Below are 25,560 nucleotides of genomic sequence, written 5' to 3'. Positions count from 1 at the left end.
GATAATGAGAATTTTAAATTTGAGGTATTAGGGGCCAGGAGCCAATGTATGTCAGCAAGGACAGGACGACAGACAAGAGGGACTTGGTGTGGAGTAGAATATAGACAGAAAGGATTTGCAGGAGTCGAAGTTTAGGGAGTGTGGAGGATGGGAGGCCAGCTAGGAAAGCACTGCAATAGTGGAGAATAAAAGGTGACAAAAGCATGGATAAGTATTTTAGCAGTAGGATAATATTAGAGGTAGGCAGTCTTTGTGACGGAGAAAATTGGGTCTGAAGCTCAGCTCGAGGTCAAACAGAGAAGTTGTGATAATCTGGTTTAGAGAGACAGTGGCCAAGGACGACAGTGGAGTCTGACTTTGCGGTGGGGCCAATGATGCTGCTGCTTCGGTCTTACCAATGTGTATACGGAGGAAACGACAAATCATCCAAGACTAGATGTTGGAAAAGCGGCGACAGTAGAGAGATTGCATGTCATGGTAGAGCTGGATGCAGTGAGCATACATTTGGAAGCTGACCCCCATGCCTGTGGGTGATGTTGCCAAGGGGCTGCATGTAGATGAGGAAGAAGAGGAAGGACCAACAATGGATTGATGCAGGGGTGAGGTCATGGAGGGATTTGAGAACAAGGATGATAATTTTTTAAATCGTGGTGTTGCTGGACCAGAAACCACTGCAGGTCAGCGAGCACAGGGGTGATGGATGAAAGGGACTTGGTGTAATTAAGGATACAGGCAGCGAGTCTGGGATGAGCTGAAGTTTATGGAGGGTGGAAGATGGGAGGCCGGCCAGGAGAGCATTGGAGTAGTTGAGTCTAGAGGTAACAAAGGCATGGATGAGGGTTTCAGCAGCAGATGAGCTGGAAGGAGAGAGAGAATATACCACGGTCACAGCAGAATGTTGTTCGTGACTTTGGTTGGTGCCATTTCAAATGTTTGGGGGGGGGGGGGGGGGAAGAGAGATGTAAGGCTGATTGGAGAAATTCAAACAAAGTTGTGGAAGACGACAACAAGTTCAATAACTTAAGAAAGGGAAATAGTTTGCAAGTAGAGGACGTTAAGGGTGGGTTGTTTCATGAGGGGCTAATGATAGTTTTGAAAGTGACAGTCCCTATAACAAAATAGGGAAAACCACAAAGTCAGCTAGCATGGGGCAGGCAGGAGTTTGGTTGGTTTAGTGGGAATGGGGTTAAGGAAGCTGACAAGGTAAAAATAGCAAGAGAAGTGAAACAGCTAAAAAGTCTGCAGATCAGTGATGGGATAAGTTGACATAGATAGTTCAGTTATGGAGAGGGAGTGGATTAATTAGCTAGGGTTGGGGAGGGAGGAGCAGATGGCCACTGGAATCAGAGCAGAGGAGGAATGGAGAGTTAGTAATCAAAATTCTAGCACAGGAGGCCATTCGGCCCATCGTGTCAGCTCTTTGAAAGAGCTATCCAATTAGTCCCACTGCCCTGCAATTTTCTCCCCCTTCAAGTATTTATCCAATTCTCTTTTGAAAGTTACTATTGAATCTGCGTCCATCACCCTTTCAGGCAGTGCATTCCAGATCATAACTCATGTAAAAAAAAAATGTAACAGCAGGAGCTCGAAAAGCTGATCCAACCCAGTACAGTGAAGGGTCCCCTCTGGTTCTTTTGCCAATCACCTTCAGTCTGTGTCCTTTGGTTACAGACTCTCCCCATCAAAACCCCTCATAATTTTTTGAGTACCTCTATTAAATCTCCCCTTAACCTTCCTGGTTCTAAGGAAAACAATCCCAGCTTCTCTAGTCTCTCCATTTTTTACAAAAATATGTGAGGTCTGAAATCACTGCAGGAAGGCTCAAATTGGATTTGGATAGTTCCCTTGAGCATTGCTTCAACATACCACAGTGCTCCATAGGCCATCACATTCTTCAGGAAATCAAATCTTTACTAAACCCTAGTTCAACTAGTAATGGCAAATGAGAAAAGTAACCCGATGAACATTAGGCAAAATTTGCTCTAAGCACACATCTGTTTAAAGAAAAAGCTTCACTTGCTTACTAGCCAGCTCTTAATGACTAATGTGACTGTTATACTGAAACTAAGTACCATAATCTAGAGGCAGCATATAAAGTCCAGATTATTAGAAAAGACCCAGTTATGTTAGATGTTCTCCATGGGCCAGCTCCACAGCGAATACTCATTTTAAGTTTTACCCATGTAGATCCTTAGTGAAAAAACAATGAAAAGCTATGGTAAACCTTTATAAATTATTGGTTAGACCTCAGCTAGAATATTGTCTCCAATTCTAGGCACCACACTTTGGAAAGGAAGGAGGTCAAGGCCTTGTGAAGGTGCAGAGTAGATTTACCAGAATGGGACCATGGGTAAGGAAATTCAGTAACGTAGAGACTAGAGAAGCTGGGATTGTTCTCCTTAGAGCAAAGATTAAGGGGAGATTTAATGGTAGTGTTCAAAATTATGAGGGGTTTTGATGGGGCAAAACTGTTTCCACTGGCAGGCGGGTCAGTAACCAGAGGAAAAAAGATTGATGATAATTGGCAAAAAAAAGCCCGCCGAGGGGGAAGAGAGATGGGGAGAAATGTTTCTCTGAGTTTTGATCTAGAATGCGCTGCCTGAAAGGATGGTGGCAGAATATTCAATAGTAACTTTCAAAAGGGAATTGGATAAAAATACAGGGCTATGGAGAAAGAGCAGGGAGCGAGACAAATTGGTACCTCTTTCAAAGAGCCGGTACAGACACAATTGGCCTCCCTCTGTGCTGTCCGATTCTATTAAAAAAATATTACAATAGAGCTGCAATGCACACAAATTTTTTTTTTAAAAATGCACAATTCAACAGACACAGCAAGACAAATTTATGTAGAACCCACTACCGGATTAGACAATTAGTACAAATACATGGTGGCAGAAAAGCAACTTGAGCTACCATTATTTGAGTGAAATGTGTACGAGAACTTGGAATACATCGGATCTCCTGGTGAAAGCAAATCAAGGGGCAACACCAACTACAGTAAAAGGCTTTATTCGTAGACTACAAGAGACTGTTTCTCCAGGCTATACAAAATTAAGTCACATAAAAATCTCTGGATCAACACAGAATGCCCCATACTTCTGATGGCTTTGTAAAATCTGAATGTTTTTGCAACTTAACTGGGATAAGAATTAACATTTTTTATGTTTAAGAAATGTTTAAGTAAATAGCACATTTCCAAATCCAATAATATCCATTGTTGCTGAATATACAACCTTAAATGGAAAGGATGTCTAATTATAGTTACAGCACTAAAATCTCAAGCTTGACAGCATTAGACAAACAAATGTATCCAAATAAATTGAGAATCCTAAGTTTACAAGTATAGAATCCTTTGAATACCTTTTAAATTTTTCAAGATCCTTCTGTTGGTTTCAAAAGGAGGGTAAAGTAGTTGGAATAAAACTAGTTACTGGAATAACAGGTTCCTACAGGTATTAACATTGCAAAAAATTCACACCAAGTGACAAACCAGGAATACAAAAAGAATCCCCTCCAATTTACACAGGTAGTTACTCACCGCTGATTTATTGGCCCAGATAGTCTGATGCCTACAGGTGTGTACGTGGTGTACCCACCCGTAGGGACATCGGAAATGCCGGTTTCAGGCATGCACTGAAAACCGGCATTTCCGATCTGTCAAGAATGCTCTCGACAGATCCTCCGCCTGTCCTGGAGAAGGGCCTCTGCGGGCGGATAGCTCCGCTTTTTGGAGACCCTCTGCCCGCAGAAAACCCTTACAATTCTTACGCCTGGTAAAAGCAGGTGTACGGCCTGCTTTTACCAGGATAAGAGTTGAAAAAAGTTTTTTTTTAAATTCTCATTGATTTATCATTTAAAAATACTTTTAAAAAGTTTATTTTTATCCCCGTAAAAACTATATTTTTCAAAAATTTAAATGTGATGAAATTACAATAAATGTAATTTTAAGTCATTTTAAAAATGTGATTTCAATGTTTTTTTTTCTTTTTAAAGTTTTACTATGTTTTTGGGGTGATCTCCATTCATATATTTAAACAGGTCTTCCAGAGGCCTGCGATCGGAAAATACTGGCCATAATCACTCTCACCAGATATTGTATGTCCCTTCACACAAGTTAAGCCAAAAAGATTCTGTTGGTAAATTCAGTTCCCAATTGACTTTTTGGCAACTTTTAAAGTTAATGCTGCAAAACTTGGTGTTAACAGAACAGCTCATAACCCAACAAACTCTACCTACAGCACCACTGCTTTATTCACTGTGTATACACTGCTGTACTTAAGTGAAAAGGCTAATTGTCCTGTAAAGAACTGTTTAAAAAAAAAAAAAACTGGCAATTGTTCAGAAGCCTAATGAAAACATAAAAGGATATAAAAATATAAAATCCAAACTCTAACTGCCTCAACCAACTCCAGCAAAATTCTCCAATCAGCAAGCTGAAGGATATAGGCAAAGAGGAGTCTGGGAGTACTCAGAATGAGGTCTTCCTGCTTCCAAACACTGTCCTTGAACCACGCCTCTAAAAGCAAGGCACTGCAGCAGTAACAAAATGTAATTAGATCATCCTTCATACTAAAAACAAGCTTTTTGGAGGGACTGATCCAATATCACAAAAATACCCCAAAAGGAGTTTGATATTCTACATTAGAACCACTGGTTAGCATTTCTACCATTAAAGACTTGCTACAGCAATGCTCTTCACCGACACACAAGAAAAGGGTCAATGTTAGCCTAAATTCTTGATTGGATGCATTATTGTAGCCGAATTACATACTGGAAAGTTCGCTCTACCATTCCATGAAAGAGCCATATACACCAACCAGAAAACCACAGCTCCTCCCATATCCCACTGCTGCTCCGATCACTCATGCAACTTCTCTTCCCTCCCCCATATGAACCAAGACAATAAGCATGGATATAGCACCTTTAACAGAGTAAAACATCCCAAGCTACTTCATAGGATCAAACAAAATTTGGCACCAAGCCACATAAGGAGCTATTAGGACAGGTGACCAAAAGCTTGGTTAAAGTAGTTAGATTTTAAGGAATATCTTCAGAGAGGGAGAGAGAGCTAGTCAGCTGAAGGCACAGCTGGCAATGGTGGAGCGAAGGAAATCGAGATGTGCAAGAGGCCAGAATTGGAGGATCAAAGATCTTGGAGGGTTATCGGGTTGAAGGAGGCTAGAGAGATAGGGAGGGGGGGGGGGCGAGGTCATGGAAGACAAATTAGATTTTAAATCATTAACAATCTTAAGTTTGCCTGTTCATTCTGGTTTACAGAATATGCTTAAAATATTCCTAGAGCACAAACCAACAAATTCAGGTGGTCGATAATTTATTACAACGGGGGGGGGAATTTTGCGAGCCCTGGGGTGTGGAGGCAGGACTGCCGGGAAAATGGTAGAAACTGGGAGAAGGTACCAACCCCATGCCATCTTCCTGGGAGGCGGGTCCCCGACTCACACAGGGACCCATCTCCACGAGGCAGGAAGGGGATTACAGCCACTTAACTGTTTGTTAACAAGCAGTTAAGAGGCTTATCCCCATTTTACCCACACAAGTGCGGGCTTCCCGACGGCTGCGAACCTCACCAGGGTCAGCGAGGCGAGCAGTGGGTCTGCGGGGGTGAGAGGGGTCAAAAAGTGCGCTATGGAGGTGAGTGACGGGTGCAAGTGTGGAGAGGCAAGTATGGGAGGAGTGTGTAAAATGTTAGAAAAAGTTTACTTACCTTTGCTTCTTCCTGCAAGCTTCAACCTTGGGGATCCGGAGATTCCTCATCTCAAAAGGCAGAGATGTCAATGGCTGATGCAACAGCCATCTGATTTCTGCTCAGGAAAGAGGTTTGGTGAGTCTTCAGTGAAAGGACTCACCAAAGAACAGAGATCGTCAGTGTTTGACAGCTTCTCAAAGCTGTCAAACGATGACAATTCATCTGTCAAAATTTTTTGACAAGATGAAACGTCATATGCTGACTTCCTCGGTCACCAGCTTTCCCTTAATTGGTCTAAGCCCCCAGGGCAGGCTTAAAGTCAATCAAGGGAAAATAGCGTCAGTTGGCCGGACGTTGTTGTGGGCAGGACTGAAACCAGACAACCAGCAGTCCCGCCCCCAACGCGTCCTCATTGATAAAATCCAGCCCAATGTCACGGAATTTATACCAAAAATGTAAAAACTCAAAATATACATTACAATGCTGCTGCATTCACTGGACCTTTTCCCCACTCCAGGGCCTAGGAAGCTTACAAAAGGAGTCATGGTGCCGCTGAGTTCTGGGAAAACACTGCAGAACCTGGAAAAAGCCACTGGCTTGGGGCAAGGGCCAAGCGCATACGGCAGCAGTGGCAATGCATGAGCCTAGTAATTGCTTTTGGCTACTGCTCCACTTCGCATGCAAGGGGAACTCAATGAATTACAGTCAGCAATTCCCTGACATTGCCTCTTATAACAAATACATACAAGCGGTTTGCAGAAGATTTGGAGAACTGTTCATGGCCTTGTCCTACACCTCTATCCTCCAATGCAAAAATAGTGGTCTTGCTCATGAGGTCTGAATAAATTCAAGGCCAGATAAGGGGGGGTATTGCTTCTGCTTTGGGTGCAATTTCCCAATTGCACCCAAAACTGCACAGTTACTGCAACAATTTGCATAATCAAACGTAAAATCTTCAATGAACCAGCGCAAATCAGGCAGCGTAATAGAACACAATTGTTTCATCTTCTATCCATTAAAACATATTCCTTGATGTATTCAAGAGTGATAATCTGGAGCACTTTTATTAATACAGCTAAATCTGTGTTTTACCACCAAAAATAAGCATTTTTAATAAGTGTCCAGTCCTCCACCCGTGAGTAACCTGATTAAAATGACTAAAAATGACTTAGTTTCATTGGTGTAGGCTAGTCAGTTTCTTAGTAAATTAAATATTTTGGAGATAGGAACTGAATCTTGAACCAGCGTAAAAGATTATACTAAACTCAAATGCAAGTGGTTTTGGGCATAATTCATTTGTGTTTAAAATTCCACAATCTTTTGCGCTGGTTCGGCTGATTCCGCCCAGATTGCGCTGATATCAGTGTAAATGAGTGGAAACACAATCCCTAGGTTTTTGAACCAGACATTTCCATTGTTGTACCCATTTTCATACCTTTCCATGGACTCAATGTTGCTGGTTACATTACTGTCTGTTGCAGCAGTAGACAATAGTACTGCTGATCAACGTCAAAAGTTTTAGTTCCCTTCCACAGAAGTCAGGTGATTGTGATCGACATAGTAGAATTCGGCTGTACTTTATAGCACATTGCCATAACCAACTGATAAGGGTGGCAGCAGCACCAGCATGTATTTATATAGCACCTTTAACGTAGTAAAACATCCCAAGGCACATCACAGGAGTGTTAGCAAACAAAATTTGACAGAGCCACATAAGGAGAAATTAGGGCAGATGACCAAAAGCTTGATCAGAGGTAGGTTTTAAGGAGCATCTTAAGAGGCGGAGGTTTAGGGAGGGAATTCCAGAGCTTAGGCCCTTGGCAACTGAAGGCATGGCCACCAATGGCGGAGCAATTTAAACCAGGGATGCTCAAGGAGGCCAGAATTCTCAGAAATTACAGAGACAGGGAGGGACGAGGCCATGGAGGGATTTGAAAACAAGGACGAGAATTTTAAAATCGACACAGCCTTTAAGTAGTTTAATTCTTCATGTGCTTAGACCTGTGAAAAGTTACAGGCGTACGAGTACTGTTCCACATATATTTCCAGTGTTAACATTGATTATCCCATTATCCCAAGTTTAAACAAACATATACACTAATTAAAAAGACACAGTAGTAAATATACCTATTCTGGCACCCACCGCAATATACGTATTCTAGTCCCTCCTACATTTCAAAAATAAAGAGAGCACATTTCAAAAATTTATAAAAAAGTACAGATTTGCATTTAAAATAATTTCCTGTAGTATTACTCAACTAGTCAGAACAGGGATATTATGCCAAATAGTATTACCTGGGTCATCAGCTAGGGTTTGGCTGTAATTTGAGTCTTGGAATCTAACGATACTGCGAGGGATACTGCACGATCTGGGAGCACAGAGGTATTCAGTGATTCTACATCGCATGGAATGCAGTCAAGGGGTTCAGGAGCACAGAGTGTGGGTGGGTGCCAGAGAATGTGATTCAAATGGCCCTTTGTCACAGTTCCACTCGTCAGTCTCCACCCAAAGCCATCTGTAATCCCTTTTTGCACAGTCAAGCATCCACACCACTAATTTCCCCATCATCAGCTCATTCTGTCTCTACATTCTGCCTTAAAGCAATTAGTACATTATTAGGTGAGTTTGCTAATTTAACCCAGTCTAAAAGCTGGAGTTAAATAACACTAAAATTTCTTGCCCCTCTCCTGGGACCTGCGCTAAGCAACGCTTGTAGCGCCATAGCAGAGGCCTGTTTACCAATAACATTTCCTTTGCCTTCTGCTGAGCTTTGAACGTTGGATGCTGGGGCCTACATCTAAATATTCAATTAGAAAACCCCACGGTGAAGCACGCCCAAAACACATGCCCAGATCCACTGATGAAGCCAGAAAGCCTTCGGCCTATAAATTTAATTGTTGAAAAAAAATTTGGTCTGCTAGCTTTTCAAAAACCATTTTTGATTCATCAACAATTGCTTACATTGAAACTGTACATGGGAATTTCCAAAGTTAAAATGTTGATATGAAAACATTACCAAAAATCCAGACAACAGGAAGTTTGTGGACACAAAGTGCGTGTGATTACTAGAATCCTATTCCAATCAGAAGCTCTTTGCTCAGGACAAAGTTCCATTCTATGTACTTATGCTTGGCCTTTGGCCCTCAATTTGTCATCTTACTTCTGCAGCACCACTCCCTCACGTCCAAATTTAATACCTTTGTCCCCCATCAACACCTTTAATTTCATATCCTGGTTGATATCCCGATAGGGCCCCCATTTCACTACCTTGCGTGCAAGGGGCACAGACTTGAGCATATCTGACACACAACTGGTTTAGCCCTCATCACTAAATCTAGCTGATCCACATCAAGTGCCACTGGCCTCACCCCCCCTCTGCCAAAACCACCCACTAATCCAAGATCATCCTGGAGAGTAATCATAGCCCTCTGGATTCATTCCTCCACTACAACCATCTCCTTAAACCGCTCTTCCCCAGTTGAGACCATACTTCAGCTGTTTGCCCCAAGCTAAACCTCCCTCATGGCTACTCCTATCCTAACCATGAACCCTATTCCCCCCCCCCCCACCCCCAAAATCTATTTTCTCTTCACTCTCTTCTCGTGCCCTGGTCTTGGCCACAAGACCCACCTCCTGCTCCCTTGACCCCCTTCCCCACAAAACAGAGGACCACCCAGCTTTTTTTCTTAGCCCCTTGCTAGCTGACATTGGAAATGGTTCCTTCTCTTCAGATACTGGCCCCCTCCCTTTCAAAACCACCATAACCTACTCAAAAAAAAATTATTGACTGACCCCTCGGTCCTTGCAAACTAGCTCATCCTCTACAAAGTTCTTGAACATGTCACCTCCCAAATCTGTGCCCATCTTTCCCACAACTCATGTTTGGATTTCTCCAATCAAGTTTCTACCCCTGCCACAGCACTGCAATGGCCCCAGTAAGTCACAAATGACATCCTCCGTTATCTATCTTTGACGTCTCTGCAGCCTTTGACATATTCAAGCACACCACTCTCCTGATGTCTTTCTCTGTCCAGTTTAGTGGGATTGTCCTTGCTTGGTTCCACACTTGCCCATCTAAAGTACCTGCAGCAACAGACTCTCTTTCTGCCCCATTACCTCAGGAGTCCCAAGGGATCTTTCCTTAGCCCCCACTTCCTTATCATGCTCTCCCTTGGCGACAATCACCATAGACAAGGGGGAGCTTCCACATGTATGCCTAGCTCAACCTGGGTGCGAGGGCAGGAGGGCTCAAAACAGAAAAAAATAAAATAACCTAAAGATTAAAAAAAGGGATGAGAGTTAAGTCCATGTCAATCAATCACATTAGGCACTATTTTTAGACACTGCAGGTTAACAAAATAACTGATCAAAACACAACGGAAACTAGGAGCAGGAGTAGGCCATTCGGCCCTTCGAGCCTGCTCCGCCATTCAACGAGATCATGGCTGATCATCCAAACCCTAGCACCCGGTCCCTACACCGACAGCCATCCCACCCAAGCCCTATCCCCGTAACCCCACGTATTTAATCCCCCCTAACACCAAGGGCCAATTTTTTATCATGGCCAATCAACCTAACCCGCACATCTTTGGACTGTGGGAGGAAACCGGAGCACCCGGAGGAAACCCACGCAAACACGGGGAGAATGTGCAAACTCCACACAGACAGTCACCCGAGGCCGGATTTGAACCCGGGTCCCTGGCGCTGTGAGGCAACAGTGCTAGCCACTATGCCACCATGCTGAAACAAACAAGAAAGTGATGTTAGAATAGGTGCTGAAAACAACATCAGGGCACAAAAGCAGGACAGGGTCGATTGCCAAATTAAAAGTTCTATACATTAATGTATGTAGCATTAAGAAATAAAACAAGTGAATTAGAAGTGCAAATTCAGCTTAGAAAAGGGCAAGACCTCACGGCCATCACCAAGACCCAACTACAAACAGGGCGATAAATCTTCCAGGTTAAATGGTCTTTAGAAAAGGACAGGGAAATTGGAAAAAAGGAGTAGCAATATTGACAAGGGACACTATTACAGCATTAGAAAGAGGGGTTATCCGTAAGGGTGAGCAGGCAGTAGAAAGGTTATGGATAGAATGGAATAGGATGCAGCACTTTGGTGGGAGTTGTTTATAGACCTCCAGATAGCAGTGACAGAGTAGCAGAATACATAAGCACAGAGATCAGAGAAGCTTGTTGCAAAAACAGTATATAATGGGAGACTTTAATTTTCATAGACATCTGGAGTCCCAAAATCAGCAAATTTCGAGAGTGTATTCAAGACAGTTTCCTGGAACAATATGTTCTTGAACCAACAAGAGAACAGGCCATACTTGATTTAGTGATGATTCATGAGCTTGAAATAGTCAATAATCTAAATGGTAAGGGAACACCTAGCTAACAGTGACCATAATAGGATAAAATTCTATATTCGTTGAGGGAGAAGGGCGAGTCACGAGCCAAGGTTTGATGACAGATGTAGATGATATTATAATTGGAAATAATAAGCAGTAGACTTATTAAATAGCTATTTTGTATCGGTCTTCAAGTAGAGAGGAGGATAAAACACAAGCAAAACTAAAAATAAATCAACAGGCGGAACTAACTAGATTGAACAGAAGTAAAAAAAAAAAAAATGGGTGATGGAGAAACTAATGAGATTAAAGATGGACAGATTTCCAGGACTCCATGGTTTCCACCCTGGGTATTAAAGGTGGTGAGTAAATTGTTGACGAGTTACTCATTATCTCCCAAACCACTCTTGATTCAGGAACTGTCCCCCTGGATTCGTAAATTACCAATGTCACTCCACTATTCAAGAAGGGCATGAGACAGAAACTAGGCAGTTATAGACCTATCAGTGTAATGTCAGTTGTGGGGAAGTTACTAGAATCTGTTATTAGGGACAGCGTGACTGAGCGTTTGGACAAATACAAGCTGATATGAGCGAGAGCGGATTTGTACAGGGCAAGTCATGTCTAATGAACCTAGTTGAATTTTGAGGAGATAACTAACATGATAAAGGAATGTCCAATTTGTATGGACATTATTCAACAATATTCCACATAAGAAACTTAACAAAATGAGCATGCATGGAATTAGAGGTAACCTATTGGCTTGGATAGGGAATTGGTTAAGAGGTAGGAGAGCAAGTAGGATAATGGGTATAAACTTCAATTGGCAGGATGTGTAGACATGTCCTCCAGGGATCTGTACTGGGGTCTCAGCTTTACACTATATTTATATATAAATGACTTGGAATAGAAAGCCGTATACCCAAGTTTGCTGGCACAGTAAATAGTGTAGATGGGCGCACAAAGTTGCACAGATACATTGATAGATTGAATGGGCCAAACTGTGGCAGATGGAGTTCAATGTGGGAAAGTGTGAGGTCATCCACTCTGGATCCAAGAAAAATAGATCAAGAGAGTGTTTTCTAAATGGCAAGAAGCTAGACACTGGAATGAGCAGAGAGTGTTAGGGGTCCAAGCACAGAAATCACTAAAAGCTAGCGGACAGGTACGAAAAATAATTAAAAAGACTAATCGAATGTTGACCTATATCCCAAGATGGCTGGAATACAAAGGGGTGATAGTTTGTTACAGCTGTACAGAGCTCTGGTTAGAACCCATCTGGAGTAGTGTTCAGTGCTGGGCACCGCACCTCAGGAAGGATACATCAGCCTTGGAAGGGGTGCAGTGCAGATTCACCAGGACAATACCGGGCTAAAGAGGTTAAATTATGGGAACAGGCTTCCCTTGAATATAGATTAGGAGGGTGATCTAATTGAGGTGCTTAATGATTAAAAGGTGGTGAGTGAGTGGAGAGATAGACACTCTGACTATTTCCTCTGGTGGGATAATTCAGAACAAGGAGGCATAACCTTAAAATTAAAATTAGAGCTGGGCCATTCAGAGGCGATTTCAGAAAGGGTAGTGGAAATCTGGAACTCTCCCCAAAAAGCTGTTGAGGCGAAGTCAATTGAAAAATGTCAAAACTGAGCAATAGATTTTTGTTAGGCAATGGTATTAAGGGGTTACAGAACCAAGGTGGGTAGAAGGAGCCAAGATATAGATCAGCCATTATCTAATTGAATGGTAGAACAAGCTCTAGAAGCTGAATGGCCTACTCCGGTTCCCAAACTCTCCACCACCATACTCGACCTGTCCACTGTCTCTTGTCAGACTGCAAGCCTGATGTCAGGTCAGGACGAGTTTCAATTTCCTCCAGTTAAATACTGGGAAGCCATCACTGCATGTACCCTCACCACCAATTCCATCCCACTCCCTAGCCAGTCGCAGGTGAATCAGGCCATCCTATTTGACCACATGCTCAGCTCCAGACACCATACCCTCTATCACAAAGAGACCTTACTTCGAACTCCATCAGTGATGTCCACTCCTACCTCAACCCATCTGCCACTGAAACCTACAGCCATGCCTTGGTCATCCAGACTTTACTATTCAAATGCTCTCCTGGTCTGCTTCCCATCCTCCATGCACTTCAGCTCATCCAAAACTGCTGTTTGTATCCTATCCCACACCAAGTCCCTGTCACCTGTCCTTGCCAACCTACATTGGGCCCTGGTTCCACCAATGCCTCCAATTTCTTATCCTCGTATTTAAATCCCTTCATGGCCTTGCCCCTCCCCATCTCTAACCGCCTTCAATCCTACAACCTTTCCAACCTCTCCCCAAAAGAAACTTTTCCAAACTCTGGCTTTTGTGCATTTCCCCTCTTTACCCCACAACTGGTGGCTGTACCTTCAGCAATCTAGACACCACACACTAATTCCCACCTTAACAACCCACAGCTGTTCCACCTCCCTCTCCGCTTTTAAAACCCACCTCTTTAACCAAGCTTTTGGTCACCCCAAATATCTCGTGGCTTGGCATCTATTCCTGTTTGAATATGCCTCTAAAGCACCTTTGGCATTTAATGCTAGTTGTTAAGAGTTTGAGCATTTCTGGAGAAAGTTGAAATTTAAAGAATGGAACTGATCAAAATGCCTTTAACAAGGAATCATTTGAAAGAAACAGCTTGAATTTTGAAACAGACTCAGATGTATTTTAGGCTGACTAATCAAAGGTAATCATTCCCCAGCCCAAAACTTGAACCTCTGGAAATGCAAGTTTCTTCCATTCCTTAACAATTAACATCAACAAAAAGCACCCATAGTATGAATTCCAACACATTTTTCTCAGATGCTGATTAGGCGCTTGGTCTGCAAGTGATGGGAGAATTTCAGAGGAGTGCTATGTAGAAAGTTTATCGGGTAGAAAAATCTTTTCCTAAATCTACTGAGCAATCCAGTGAACATTTGTAATGTTCTGTGAATTCTGATTATTTTTATACAACTAGAGATAAGTCACACTCATTTCTACTGTAATGCAATGCTTCATTAGACAAATAATATGTAGAAGAGTTTAAATGATCAGAAAGATAAGTCAGTCTAGCTGAAATTAAAAGGTTCTGTACTTATTGTTTAGACACCTGGAGTCAAATAGTCATATAACCATTTCAGTGCTCTTTCTACAATGGCTGTAGACTCACATAATTGCTTTCAAAAAGAATGTTAAATACTGTGGCTTCCTCCCCTTCCACCCATTCTGATGAACAATCTCGACTCCACCCTTTGGCAGGATGGAGAACCAATGCCTATTTTACTCAGACTTCTCTTCCATCTATAATCTTCAGGCTTTTAAAACCCTAAGTTTGACATTACTCAACCACTACTTCTCACTTACTTTCTCTTTGCAACTTTTTTCTCACATTTTAAAATGTTCATAAATAATCACAAGATACATTTGGTCTGGATTTTGTGGTCAGCGGCAAAGTGACGGCGCTCACCGCTGACCTTAAAGAAAGCTGTCCACAAAGATCTAGTGATCTCGGTGATATGGATTTCACCTTTCCAGACATTAATTTCATTTTGGCGTCACCTATAGGGGATCTCCAGCATCCAGTAGCAATGTCATCAAACAGGCTAAGCAGCCAATCACATTGAAGAATTCTCAGACAGCAAACCAGGAAGTAAAATGCACTGATTATCCATCACTTTTTAATCATTTTACAGAGAGCGAAACAAAGATTGGAACATACACATGGGATTAAAAAGGTGAAATATGGGGAAATTCAACTTTCCACAAACATAAAAATTAATTTTTCAGGGCCAGAGGGGTTGTTCTATGACTCAATGCTGTTAAAACCCAGTTACACCTCATTCAACAAGGCTTAACTTGAGTTTTTTTAAAATAAAAACAGTGAGATTAGTGTAAAAAAAAGTTCACGTCAATTCAAGTGATTTCAGCAAGTAAGATGAACTGCCAGTTAATCGGTTTTTGGATCTGTTGAATGAGGGAAGAAAGTTGACCAGGATACCTCCCTATTCCACTCGAGAGTAATGTCATGGAATGTTCTGTCTAACATGAAAGGCAGATGGGGCCTAATTTTAACATCCGAGCGGAAAGACCACCTCGGACAATGCAGCACTCCCTCACTACTGCACTGAAGACGTATTTTCATACTAAAAAAAAAAAGAGGGGTTTGGTTAATAAAAAGTTAGGAACATGTAACAGGAGTAGGCCATTCAGCCCCTCAAGCCTGTTCCACCATTCAATTAGATCATAGCTGATCTGTACCTAGACGCCTTTTACCAACTTTTGCTCTGTATCCCTCAATACCCTTACCTACCAAAAATCTCAAGCGACCCAGCATTCACAGCCCTTTGCGGGTGAGCTGCGTTGTTTTAGATTTCCCCACTGGAGGAGAGAGTTTTGCTGCATCTATCCAAGTGTCAGTCTTGGCTCAGTGGTATCACTCAGCACTGACTCAGAAGATTGTGGGTTCAAGTCCCACTCCAGAGACTTGTGCATATAATCTAGGTTGACACTAGGGTGGCATTGCCCAGAATATCAAGCAAGAAACAAAAATAAAAAAAAAAGAGACTGAAAATAGGACAAACATCTTCCTCTTCAAGTTATGAACTGCTACCGTGTTTGCAACATCTAAACTGGTCTATCTGCAAACTGAAGTGTTGATAAATTCTGTCCAAAACTTAGCAGCAAATACGGAGGTAACATTACATAAAACTAAAAAAAAAAATACCCCACTAACTAACACCACCAATACTGTAACTTCATGTACTTTTCTGAAGTCTACATAGGGTAGCACAAGTCTGGAAACCCCCACTTACAAGATTCACATTTTGTCTGCGGACAGGGTGAACCATTGAATCGTTTGCATTTTTAAACTCAGTTTCAACCTTGCTCATTCCTTGCAACCCTTTATAGTCTTTGCTACATAAAGATGGAGTTATTTAAAGAATCGGTCTTATGCGATTGTGGCCCATCAGGCTTTAATTATATGTTTCCCCCTCCCTCTACCAATCCACAACTTGTATTCTACATATACAGTAGATCTTCTGCGAATGAGACGAGGAAAGTTGGGGACAGAGGACATGGAAATTAGCGAAAGCTGAAATTTATAACCAATTACAGTACTAGGAAACCATTTACTCAAATATTTGGAAAGATATGCCAGGTATACTAATAACATTAAAAAGTTATTGGATGCTGCAATGGGAGAGCTAGGATAGGAAAGCAGAGACTAAAAAGGCTGTCCCCCAAAAGAACAGCTGTGCATCAGCCTTGAAAGTGCATGCATACCCTCAAACAGTAAAGCACCCTCTAATGTCCAATCCCAGGAGTTGCTACAGCCAATTGTAGTGCCCCTGCCACTACCTTACTAAGATCAGCTAACACAATATAGACCAGGAATTGAACCAGAGTCATTCCTGGTCTATAAAAACGAGGCAGGCTTTACTTCAGGATGGCTTCTAGTCTACATTTCAACCAGATAGAAAACAACTTGTATTTATATAGCGCCTTTAACGTAGTAAAACATCCCAAGGCGCTGCACAGGAGTATTTTAAGACAAAAAAAAGACACCAAGCCACAAGGATAATTGAGGTGGACAGGTTTAGGCAGGGAATTCCAGAGCTTAGGGCCTAGGCAACAGAAGGCACGGCCACCAAAGGTTGAACGATTATAATCAGGGGTGCTCAAGAGGGCAGAATTAGAGGAGCGCAGATATATCGGGGGGGGGGGTTGTGGGGCTGAAGGAGATTACAGAGATAGGAAGGGGCGAGGCCAGAGGGATTTGAAAACAAAGGATGAAAATTTTGAAAAAAGAGATTTGTGTAAACCTTGATGGCTACCATAAATTAGGAAATATTAAAAATACAAAAGCGAGTAAAGCGACCACTTAGGAAAAAAGTTAATTTTGATTGTAGACTTGAAACATCTTGCCAGAGATATTTAATTGATCACATAAGCAGCAGCAAAAATTACTACTGCAGAATAATACTGCTCACTTATTTTTGTGGTCAGTTAGGTGACACAGAAAACCATCACCATACTTAATTCTCCAAACCAAGTTACTTAAAAATCCACAAAAGGTAGAGCGTTTGTTTGCTCTACATGGAATGTACACTTTCCCCATTAGGGACACACTTTATTTACCCAAGACCAGAGAGCTTAACCAAGGTTGGCAACACCAAGGATTAACCCTTCCCCTTCCTCCCAATTGTGTCTGAAAATACTGCTGGAGTTCAACAACAATAAACTTGCATTTATATAGCACTTTTAACATAGTAAAAGGAACATTAACAAAATTTGACAGACCACACAAGGAGATATTAGGACAGATGACCAAAAGTTTGGTCAAAGGAGGTAGGTTTTAAGGAGTGAGGTAGAAGCGAGAGGGGGGTTTAGGGAGGGAATTCCAGAGCCTTTGGGCCTAGGCAGCTAAAGGCACGGCCGCAACAGTGCAGCGATTAAATTGGGGCTGTGCAAGAGACCAGAATTGGAGGAGCGCGGAGATTTGAGGGTTGTATAGCTGGAGGAGGTTACAGGATGGGGAAGGGCAAGGCTATGGAGGGATTTGAAGACAAGGATGAGAATTTTAAAATTTGAGGCATTGCCGGACCAGGAGACAATGTAGGTCAGTAAGCACAGGGGTGATAAATGGATGGGATTTAGTGCAAGTTAGGATACAGGCAGCAGAGTTTTGGATGAGCTCAAGTTTATGTGGGGTGGAAGATGGGAGGCTGGCCAGGAGAGCATTGGAATGGTCAAGTCAAGGTACCAAAGGCATGGTTGAGGGATTCAACAGTAGATGAGCTGAGGCAGGAGTGGAGCCAGGCGATATTATGGAGGTGGAAGTCGGCAGTCTTGGTGATGGAGCAGCTATGTTGTCAGAAGCTAATCACAGGGTCAAATATGGCACCCAGATTGCAAACGGTCTGGTTCAGTCTCAGACAGAGGCCAGGGAACAGAATTTGCGGTGGCGTTTGAAGACAATGGCTGCAGTCTTCCCACTATTTAGTTGGAGGAAATTTCTGCTCATCTAGTACTAGACGTCTGACAGCAGTGTGACATATCAGAGGGTCAAGAGAGGTGGTGGTGAGGTAGAGCTGGTATCATCAGCATACATGTGGAACCTGATGTGTTTTTGGATGATATCGCCGAGGGGCAGCATGTAGATAAGAAATAGGTGGGGGCCAAGGACAGATCCTTGGACTCCAGAGGCAACGGTGCAGGAAGAGAAGCCTTGGTAGGCGATTCCCTGGCTACGACTGGAATCACGGGATATGGGGAATCGGGCGGGAGTTGAGGTCGAAAATCATGATCTTATTGAACGGTGGAGTAGGCTTGAGGGGCCGTAATGTTATGTGCGTCTGGATACATAAAAATGGAACCAGGCGAGGGCAGTCCCATTCAACCGGACAAGAGGATGTTGGAGGAGGATGGTGTGGTCAACAGTATCAAAGGCTGAAGACAGGGTGAGAAGGGATAGTTTACCATGGTCACAGTCACACAGGATGTCATGTGACTTTGATGAGGACCGTTTCAGTACTGTGGAAGGAGCGGAAACCTGATTGGAGGGATTCAAACATGGAGTTGCAGGAAAGAGGGGCACGGATTTGGGAGGCGACAAGGGAAGTTGGGTGGTCAGCAGTTTGGTGGCAATAGGGTCGAGGGAGCAGGAGGTGGGTGCTCATGGACAAGATGAGCTTGGAGAGAAACTAGCGAAAGATGCAAGTTCAGGGCTAGGGCAGGGGGAAATGTTTGGGGAAGGTGGCCTGGTGGGCTAGAGGAAAGGAAGCAGCAGGGGCAGCTGGATGAATAGTCTCAATCGTTGTGACAAAGAAGTTCATGAGCTCCTCATACTTGTTGGGAGGGTGGAGGAGGCAGGGGAAGAGGGGCTTAAGACGACAGTTTTAACCAGCTAAAACTGCTCAGTTTACCAGCAGAGCGCACTGGTAAACATCCTGCTGCTTTTCCAGCCAGAATCACGCTACCCATTAGTGCATTGTCCTCCAGGGTTATCTGTAACAAAATGACAAGTCTACTCCTTCAGCTTCCTCGAGTCGGCTCCGGGGTGAATTATCAACAGTGTCCTAGAGTACTGCAGAGGAGGAAAAATTCAAATCATTGCAGCTGTCTGAAGTCCAAGTAATGTTAAGTGTTGAGACAGAATGCACGAGCTTGGTTATGGTACAACATGGTGTGCTTGAAGCATACACTGGGTGAAAAATATAGGAAGGAGTCCATTCCTTAGTAACTAAATAAAAAAAATTGCAATTTCAATATTATTTAAACACACTTTAAAGCAATGCAGTCCTGCTGCATTTAAAAAAAAGTAATGCTGAATGGAGGAGGATCTGGAGACATGCCCACAACAGAAACCAATTGGATATTTTTTTACTTGCTGGTTGTGGCACAAAGATGAACATTGCTTTTTGTAAACTACAGAAATATACATTATACCTGGTAGGATAAAGTCATTAATAGGCTTGAGTGCTGTCAAAACGATGGTGTCATTATATCCATCTGTTGAACAGTTCCCTTGATCGCTGGCTGGACAACTCCTTAAATACCAGGCATCTCATTGTACAAATGGGATCGACATACTGGGGATTACCTGAGCGAGTGGAAGAGTGGCTGAGCTAAAGACTTCCGATAGCCCCTATGACAAACAGCTCTGTGGCCAGAAGCTTCCAACGGTGAACTTATATTTGGTTACACTAGCCCAGAGAGTTAGGAAAGGCTGGGATACTCTGACTCTGGTATGGTTTTGTCACACAGAAGTGAGTGCGTTTCAACGATCAATTTTGTTATAGGAGGTAGCCCTGGAGAAGCAACCCCATCTTTTTGACATCAAGGATGACAACAAAAAGTTTGCAAATATGGGGCAAGTCACTCATCACACTTGTACACAGACTTTCGATGGGATTTTGCACTGGAACTTACTGCACGAGGCAAAAAGTGCAACGCCCACTACAGACCTGGGTGAACAGGACAAGCAACTGTGCATTTCCTTAACCAATCAGATTGGAGAATCGTTAATGAGCAGCAGAGTCTGAACCAGGAAATGTCAGTGAGAATATTGAATTCAATGTCAAATCAAGTACAGAAAGTTAAAGAGGGGGAAAAGACACCACACTTGGTGAAAGTTAACTTTCAGTGCAAGAGGTTGTTTGGCAGTAATTAAGACTTGCAGTGTTAAAAGGGTACTTACTTTAGAAATGGACAGGCCCTAACTTTTTCTGGCGCGTTTAGCTCCCATCTCCGAGCTAAGTAGAGCAACTTCACACCATTCAATGTAGTTAATAGAAACATAGAAGATAGGAGCAGGAGTAGGCCATTCGGCCCCTCGAGCTTGCTCCGCCATTCAATGCGATCATGGCTGATCATCCAAATTCAGTACCCGGTCCCTGCTTTCTCCCCATACCCCTTGATTGCTTTAGCCATAAGAAATATATCCAACTCCTTCTTGAATATATTTAATGAACTGGCCTCCACCACCTTCTGTGGTAGAGAGTTCCACAGGTTCACCACTCTCTGGGTGAAGAAATTCCTCCTCATTTCTGTCCTAAATGGCTTACCCTTTATCCTTAGACTGTGTCCCCTGGTTCTGGACTCCCTGACCATCGGGAACATCCTTCCTGCATTTGGTCTGTCCAGTCCGGTCAGAATTTTATAAGTTTCAATGAGATCCCCTCTCATTCTTCTAAACTCCAGCGAGTGCAAGCCCAATCGACCCAATCTCTCCTCATACGTCATTCCTGCCATCCCAGGTATCAGCCTGGTGAATCTTCGCTGAACTCCTTCCATGGCAAGAACATCCTTTCTCAGATAAGGCGACCAAAACTGCACACTATACTCAAGGTGTGGTCTCACCAAGGCCCTGTACAACTGCAGCAAGACATCCTTGTTCCTGTACTCAAACCCTCTTGCTACGAAGGCCAACATACCATTTGCCTTCTTAACCGCCTGCTGCACCTGCATGCTTACCTTCAGCAACTGGTGCACAAGGACACCCGGGTCTCGTTGCACTTCCCCTTCTCCCAATCTATTGCCATTTAGATAATAATCTGCCTTCCTGTTTTTGCCACCAAAGTGGATAACCTCACATTTATCCACGTTATATTGCATCTGCCATGTTTCTGCCCAATCACCCAACATGTCCAAATCATCCTGGAGTTTCTCGACATCCTCCTCACAGCACACACGCCCACCCAGCTTTGTGTCGTCTGCAAACCAGATATTACATCTAGTTCCCTTGTCTAGATCATTAATATGTATTGTGAATAGCTGGGATCCTAGCACCGATCCCTGCGGTACCCCACTAGTCACTGCCTGCCACTTGGAAAAAGAGCCGTTTATTCCAACTCTTTGCTTTCTGTCTGCCAACCAGTTCTCTATCCAAGTCAATACCTTGCCCCCAATCCCATGTGCCTTAACTTTACACGCTAATCTCTTATGCGGGACCTTATCGAAGGCCTTCTGAAAGTCCAAATACACCACATCCACTGGTTCTCCCTTATCTATTTTACCAGTTACATCCTCAAAAAATTCCAGTAGGTTAGTCAGCACAATTTACCTTTTGTGAATCCATGTTGACTTTGTCCGATCCGATCACTGTTTTCCAAGTGCTCTGCTATTACATCTTTTATAATGGACTCTAGCATTTTCCCCACTACCGATGTCAGGCCTACCGGTCTGTAATACCTCGTTTTCTCTCTACCACCTTTTTTGAATAGTGGGGTAACATTAGCTACCCTCCAATCCATGGGTACTGTTCCAGATTCCATCAAATGTTGGAAGATGATCAGCAATGCAGCTACTATTTCAAGGGCCACTTCCTTAAGTACCCTAGGATGTAGATTATCAGGCCCTGGGGATTTATCGGCCTTCCATCCCATCAATTTCCCCAACACCATTTCCCTACAAATACTGATTTCTTTCAGTTCCTCCCCTTCATCAGCCCGTATGTTCCCCAGCATCTCTGGGAGGTTATGTGTCCTCCTTTGTGAAGACAGAATCAAAATATGTATTTAGTTGGTCTGCCATTTCTTTGTTCCCCCATGATAAATTCCCCTGATTCTGATTGCAATGGACCTACGCTTGACTTCACCAATCTTTTTCTCTTCACATCTATAAAAGCTTTTACAGTCAGTTTTTATGTTCCCTGCAAGCTTACTCTCATATTCTATTTTCCCCTTCTTAATTAATCCCTTTATCGAATCCTAAACTGCTCCCAATCCTCAGGATTACTGCTTTTTCTGGCCAATTTATATGTCCCCTCCTTGGATCTTATGCTATCCTTAATTTCCCTTGTTAGCCATGGTTGAGTCACCTTTTTTGTTTTATTTTTATGCCAAACTGGGATGAACAAATTCTGTAGTTCATCCATGCGGTCTTTGAAGGTTTGCCATTGCCTATCCACCGTCAACCCTTTGAGTGACATTCCCCAATCAATCCTACCCAACTCGTGCCTCAGACCATCATAGTTTCCTTTATTTAAATTTAGGACCCTAGTCTCCGAGTCAACTACTTCATTCTCCATTTTAATGAAGAATTTGATCATATGATCGCTCCGACCCAAGATTGCTAATTAATCCTCTCTCGTTACATAATACCCAGTCTAAGATGGCCTGATCTCTGGTTGGTCCCTCGACATATTGGTCCAGGACACCATCCCATAAACACTCCAGGAATTCCTCCTCCACAGTATTGTTACTAATTTGTTTAGCTCAATCTATGTGTAAATTAAAGTCACCCATGGTGACTGCTGTGCCCTTATTGCACGCTTCTCTAATTTCCCTTTTAATGCCATCCCCAACCTCCGCATTACTGTTTGGAGGTCTATATACCACTCCCACTAACGTTTTCTGCCCCTTGGTATTTCTCAATTCAACCCTTTCAGATTCCACACCATCAGAGCTAATATCCTTCCTTACAATTGTGTTAATCCCTTCTTTAACCAGTAATGCTACCCCACCTCCTTTTCCTTGTTGCCTATCTTTCCTGAATATCGAATACCCCTGGATGTTGAGTTCCCAGTCTTGGCCATCCTGGAGCCACATTTCCGTAATCCCAACCAAATATCATATTCGTTTACCTCTATTTGCGCAGCCAATTCATCCACCTTATTACGAATGCTCCTCGCATTAAGACACAAAGCCTTTTTGAAGTATTTGAACGGTGACTTAGATGGCGAGATACTGTAAAGCACAGCTTTTGGAGGAGCAGGGCATCTCAGGAGAGCAGCTCCCGGCGACTGCATATGCCGAAATCAGGACATTGCTATCTGATTTCCACATAAATAACGGTGAGCGCCATTAGCCTCACTGCTATTTCTACTGCAAAATCAGGCCCACACGGTTTAGGAACGGGAGTAGCTTTACTAACTACTGTTCATTTATGTTTAAATGTTTGTTAATTTATATCCTCAGTCTTGTTTTGACAGTATACATTCATCTGCCTACCAAAGACGAGGAGTCACGTGGCAGCACATTATATATTCCATAAAGGTTCTCTACAATTAAGATATTGGACAGACAGGTTTAAGGTCCTAGCACAGGAGTATGCAGACAGTGAACCGGACAGAGTAGGATAGCTAGTGTAAAAATCCAAAATCATAACAGTGCAATATCACAGACGTGTTGACCACAGCAATTACTTATACTGGCTAGACTATAGCAAGCAAATGAGTAATGTGTTTTTTTGCAACTTTTCTTACTTTGTTCAGAAGGTGTCAACTCCTTGCTAGAGTACAGTTCCATGGATATCAGTGGCCTCTGGTAGCTTACCCAAGCAGTCATGGTTTGCGAACCTTGACAGCAGGCATTGGCAGGCATCACAGCACAGCTCAACTGTATCTCACAGCAGAAATCAGGAATAGGAACGTGGGCGAGTTTAAAAATGTACAAAAGGGATTCCATGCAAACGTTGTGCAAGCTAATATTACACATCCTAATTTCAAGCCCATAGTATGTTAAGCTCTTCTCACAACAGGGAAATATCAATTTTTGGTGGCAATACCAAACCTCAAGTGAGTCACTGCAGCAATGAAAATGGTGACAGATGATGACCATTACAAAAATTAGGCCTACATCTTGTTCTTTAAAACTTGAATTAACTTCTTGAAAATGATTTAGACGCCCAACATTTAAAAAAAAAAAATGCTCACCACAAAAAAAGGTAGCTTCTATAGGCAGGCCTATGCTCATGAAACAAAACCCAACCTTGTGTGCAAAATGACTGGGATAGCATCCCTCAGGGCAACAATCTAACCTTCTATTATTCAGATATATGCCAGAGTTATGACTGCCCACCTTCCAGACCTCTTCGATTGCCGAGTTTAAAATGTACACTGACTGACCATATTTTCAGACAAAACTACATATTTTATATTAAAAGACAAATTTATACAGAATCTAAAAAAAAGCACTTAACTATTTCTCACCAGTATTGTAAACATATTCCAAGACTCAATAAAATGCTTGAAAATGTTGAAGTTGCTTAAAAAGAGCAACTCAGCCTGCAAGAAGACATGGAACGTGGTACACCACAATAACAACAGGAAACGCTGGAAAAACTCAGCAGGCCAGGAAGCATCCGTGGAGAGAGAGAGAAAGAGTTAATGTTTCTGGTCGAAGACCTTACGTCAGAACTGGAAAAAAAAACAGGAAAGGGGATAGATTTTAAAGCAAGTAGGGACTGGGAAAAGGGGTTGAAAGAACAAAAAGGGAAGGTGAGCGACAGGATAGAAAAGGAGAGATTAAGAGACATTAAAAGGAACAAAGGATGGCTCTGGCAGAATGAAGGACAGCTGCCATGTGGGAGGGAAGAAAAAAGCTCAGACGAAAGTGTGGGGAGATATATATACACACACACACTATATGGGGCTGAGGTTATGACCAAAAGATGAGGTGCTGTTCCTCGAGCTTACGCTGAGCTTCCGTGGAACAATGCAAGAGGCAGAGGACGGTGAGGTCTGAGTGGGAATTAAAGTGACAGGCCACCGGGAGCTCGGGGTCCCCCTTACAGACTGAACGGAGGTGTTCCACAAAGCGGTCACCCAATCTGCGTTTGGTCTCCCCAATGTAGGAGACCACATCGTGAGCAGCGAATACAGTATACTAAATTACAGGAAGTACAAGTAAATCGCTGTTTCACCTGGAAGGGGTGTTTGGGGCCCTGGACAGTGGGGAGGGGGCGGTATAAGGGCATGTGTTGCATCTCCTGCGCTTGCACGGGAAGGTGCCGGGTGAAGGGGTGCTGGGGGTGGTAGAAGAGTGGACTAGGGTGTCTCGGAGGGAGCGGTCCCTACGGATTTCCAGCATCCGCAGTATTTTGCCATTGTAATAGTACACCACAAGTTTATAGCAGAGAAGGAGGCCATTCAGCTGGCATCAGCTCTTTGCTAAATCAATTCAAAACTAATCCTTTCTCTCCCCCATAGCCTTGTATCTTTACATCTTTTTAAGGAAGAATTGGATA

General features: G+C 42.9%; 1 protein-coding gene across 5 annotated transcripts in view; it reads right to left on the bottom strand.

Moving 5' to 3' along the window:
• Positions 1–25,560, bottom strand: part of pwwp2b (PWWP domain containing 2B) — a 43,890-nt gene that overhangs the window by 6,131 nt on the left and 12,199 nt on the right. The window contains exon 4 of one of the 5 annotated variants that reach the window (XM_085994736.1): positions 13,945–15,233. The exons of the other annotated variants lie outside the window; for them this stretch is intronic. The gene's annotated coding sequence lies outside the window, so the exon portion shown is untranslated. Of the gene's footprint in view, positions 1–13,944; positions 15,234–25,560 lie in introns of those variants that run through there. 5 annotated transcript variants of the gene reach the window in all.

Source organism: Somniosus microcephalus, chromosome 8 (assembly GCF_052327205.1).
Source record: "Somniosus microcephalus isolate GS21.2 chromosome 8, FLI_Smic_1.0, whole genome shotgun sequence".
Taxonomy (NCBI): domain Eukaryota; kingdom Metazoa; phylum Chordata; class Chondrichthyes; order Squaliformes; family Somniosidae; genus Somniosus; species Somniosus microcephalus.
Note: the sequence above shows the minus strand (reverse complement) of the source record. Positions and strands in the feature narration are given on the sequence as shown.